The sequence below is a fragment of the Saccopteryx bilineata genome, chromosome 5 (genome assembly GCF_036850765.1).
Source record: "Saccopteryx bilineata isolate mSacBil1 chromosome 5, mSacBil1_pri_phased_curated, whole genome shotgun sequence".
NCBI classification, from domain to species: domain Eukaryota; kingdom Metazoa; phylum Chordata; class Mammalia; order Chiroptera; family Emballonuridae; genus Saccopteryx; species Saccopteryx bilineata.
Genome location: NC_089494.1, coordinates 200,402,513 through 200,406,108, shown reverse-complemented (window position 1 = coordinate 200,406,108; position 3,596 = coordinate 200,402,513). Strand labels below are relative to the sequence as shown.

The following is a 3,596-nucleotide window of genomic DNA, read 5'->3' as shown; positions in this document are numbered from 1 at the left end:
AGATGCTAGAACTAAAAAATCACTGTAAACAAATGGAGATGCTTTTGACAGGCTCATCATTAGACTGGACATGCCTGAGGAAAGATCAGTGAGCTTGAAGATAGATGACTTGAAATTTCCATACATTTAAGATAACATACCTTTGAAACTTCAAAATAATGTTCTCTTCTAGACCTCTTGAAGGCACAACTACAGGCAGCAGAGCATGAGACCAGCAGAGCACGAGACCACAGAACCTCACTGTTACCTTGTTCCCCACATACCCTGTCTGTGTGTTGTAGATGTTAATAGCTATCCTGCACCCACCAATGCAAAAGAGATTTGTTTCTCCATTTTCCTTTTTATCCAATCCTAGTCTCCACTTTGCTTTCTCCTGCCTCCTTAGACTACCACCAATGGATTTCACATCCCTTCCTTATGCCTTCTCCTTTTATTCTAAATGGATAAAAGGAACTCAATACTGCCATTTTCCAGAGCATTTTCTGTTTCTGGAGATCTTGCTTCTGAGCATATCCTCAAAAACTTGGCTCAAATAAAATCCTATAAAACTTAAAAAAGAAACAAACCCAAAACTTCCCAAACTGAAGATAAAAGGATTTTTTTAAAAATGAAAGATAGAACAGAATACCCAAGAACTAGAGGACAGTTCTATGAGGTGTACCAACATACGTATAATAGGAATACCAGGCAAGGGATGAAAGGGAACAAAAGAAGTATTTGAAATAATGATGGCTAACAGTTTTCCTAAATGAATGACAGACTCCAAAGCATAGCTCTAGGAAGCTTGGAGAACACTTTACTTGATAAATACCAAAGAAGCTTGGGGTGGTGGGTGGGGGTAGAACTTACAAAGGAACTTGGATGAGAATTATATTGGATTTTTTGACAGAAACCATGCAAGCAAGAACAGAGTGGAAATATTTAAGAGGGTGATAAAAAACCCACCAATACAGGATTTTATCCAGCAAAATTATCCTTAAAAAGTGAAGAAGTAAAGACTCAATAAAACTGAAGAAATTTGTTGCTAGGAGATCTGCCTTGCAACAACTATCAAAAGAAGTTCTTCAGAGAGAAGGGAAATGGTGTGGGTTAGAAACTCAGATCTACAGAAAAAGAGCTTCGGAGAAGAAATAGTGAAGGTAAAATATTTTTTTTCTTGTTTTTAGTTGGCTTAATAGATAACTTTGTTCAAAATAATAGCAATAACTTTTGAACGATTATAGCATATGGATAAGTGAAACGAATGACAGCAATAATGGGGAGAAGAAATTGAGAATAGTCTGTAATTGGTAGCTACACTACCCATGAAACAGAGTAGTGTTATTTGAATGTGGGCTCAGAGTAGTTGTAAATGTACATTGCACACTGGAGGGCAACCACTATAAACATTTTAAAAAGAAATGCAATTGATATGCTAAGAGAGGAGGGAGAAAATGGAATCATAAAATGATAAAATGCTCAATTAAAAGCAGAGCATCAAAAAAAAAAAAGACATCAAAGGACATGAGGCAAAAACTGATAAAACTATAAGGAGAAATAGATGAATCCACTACTATACCTGGAAACTTTACAATCCTTCTATCAGCAATGGACAAATCCAGCAGGCAGAATATTGGGAAGGACATAGCCAAACTCAACAGCACCATCATCAACTGGATATAATTGACATCTATAGACTACATCCAGCAACAGCAGAGAACACATTGTTTTCAAGTTCACATAAAACATTCACCAAGATAGATCACATCCTGGGCCAGAATATCCCCCGTAACAAATTAAAAAGAATAGAAGTCATACAATGTGTGTTCTTAGATCACAGTGAAATTAAACTAAAAATCAGTAACAGAAAGATAGCTGGAATATCCCCAAATAGTTGGAGATTAAACAGTATACTTCTGTATTTTTAAAATTCATTCTTTGAGTTTTAGAGAGAGAAGAGGGAGAGAGAGAGAAACAGAAACATCAATCTGTTTCTGTATGGGCCCTGACGGGATTGAACCCACAACCTTTGTGCTTCAGGAGGACGCTCTAACCCAGTGGTTTTCAACCACTGACAAATCATTGAAAAGCATGGCCTAAACAGCCGAGCCATCTGGCTAGGGGAAAACAGTACACTTAAATAACACATGGATCAAAGAAGAAATCTCAAGAAATTTAAAAATATTTTAAATTAAATGAAAATGAAAATACAACTTATCAAAATTTGTAGGATGCAGTGGAGGCAGTGCATATATTAGAAGGATAATAATCTAGGCTTCTACTTGAGAAAACTAGGGGAAAAAAAAGCAAATTATACAAAGATTGTAGAATACAAGGTTAATATACAAGAGTCAATTTATTTCCTATCTATATCAATGAACATTTGGAGCTTGAAATTTTAAAAAAGTATGTGTTGCCAGTGCCCTCGGCGGTCCTTGGGATCTGTCTCTTGCTTCAACAGTGTTTGGATGGAACAGACCTAGGGACACCCCTTCTTCCAGCCTCTGACCACCTTCCAACCTCATTTCCAGTCACCACCTTCGGAACCACCTCAGCCCTGCTCAGCCTCCAACACCAGCCAGCACCATTTTTAGACATTAACTCCTTATTGCCGAACAACCACGAGCTTCTACTGAATTCATCGGAGTTATTGCATTGAGGTGGAGGCTGCCGTCAACCACCCGCTCAACCTGCCCCTGTGTGCCTCATACACCTACCTCTCCGGGCTTCTGTTTCCACCGGAATGATGTGGCTGTGGAAGGCATGGGCCACTTTTTCTGTGAGTTAGTCAAGGACAAGTGTGAGGGAGCCCAGCGTCTCTTAAAGACACAAAGTCTGTGTGACGGCCGCGTTCTCTTCCAGGATGTCCTGAAGCCTTCCCAGGATGAGTGGGGTACAGGGGTACACTCAGGGTGCGTGGAAGCTGTCGTGGTCATGGAGAAGAACGGGAACCAGGCCTTTTGGAATCTGCCAGCCTGGGTTCTACCCACACCGACCTTCATCTCTGTGACTTCCAGGAGAACCACTTCCTAGATGAGCAGGTGAAACTCATCAAGAAGATGGGCGACACCTGATCAACCCTCTCAGGCTGGACTGGGCAAGTATTTCTTCGAAAGGCTCAGCCTCAAGCACTGCTGGAGCCTCTGGAGCCCAGAGGCCTTTGAGGAGCCCCTCTGCATTCCGCTGGTGTCTGGCTTCTGCCTGAGCCTCTCCCTGAAACTATTAGGCATCCTTTTAGCCACCCCGGAGCCCTCTCCCATGCCCTGGACCAAATGGAAACAATAAAGCTTTCTGCAGAAAAAAAAGAAAAGTGTCTGTGTCGAAAGTGGAGGAAATAGGAAATTTTGAGAGTAAAGAAGTGGTAGGAGAATAGGCCAAAGAAGTCGATTTGAGGTTCCAGTATGAAGGACCAAGGAAACTTTGGCGTCTGTTTTTTTTTAGAATCCACACTTTAACTTGTGGCAGGCAGTGTGGGATGGATTGGAGAGAAGGCAGCGGAAGCTGGAGTTCCTGGAGGCAGAGAAACTGGTTCAGGAGCTATAAACATGATTCTCCCATTGGAAACATAATGAGGGTTTGGGTTACATTCATGGCAGTGATGACATGCAAGGTTAATT

At 40.9% G+C, this 3,596-nt stretch overlaps 1 pseudogene; it reads left to right on the top strand.

Moving 5' to 3' along the window:
* The first annotated feature begins 1,503 nt into the window (after positions 1 to 1,503).
* LOC136306617 (ferritin light chain pseudogene) lies at positions 1,504 to 3,264 on the top strand (annotated as a pseudogene).
* The last annotated feature ends 332 nt before the right edge of the window (positions 3,265 to 3,596 follow it).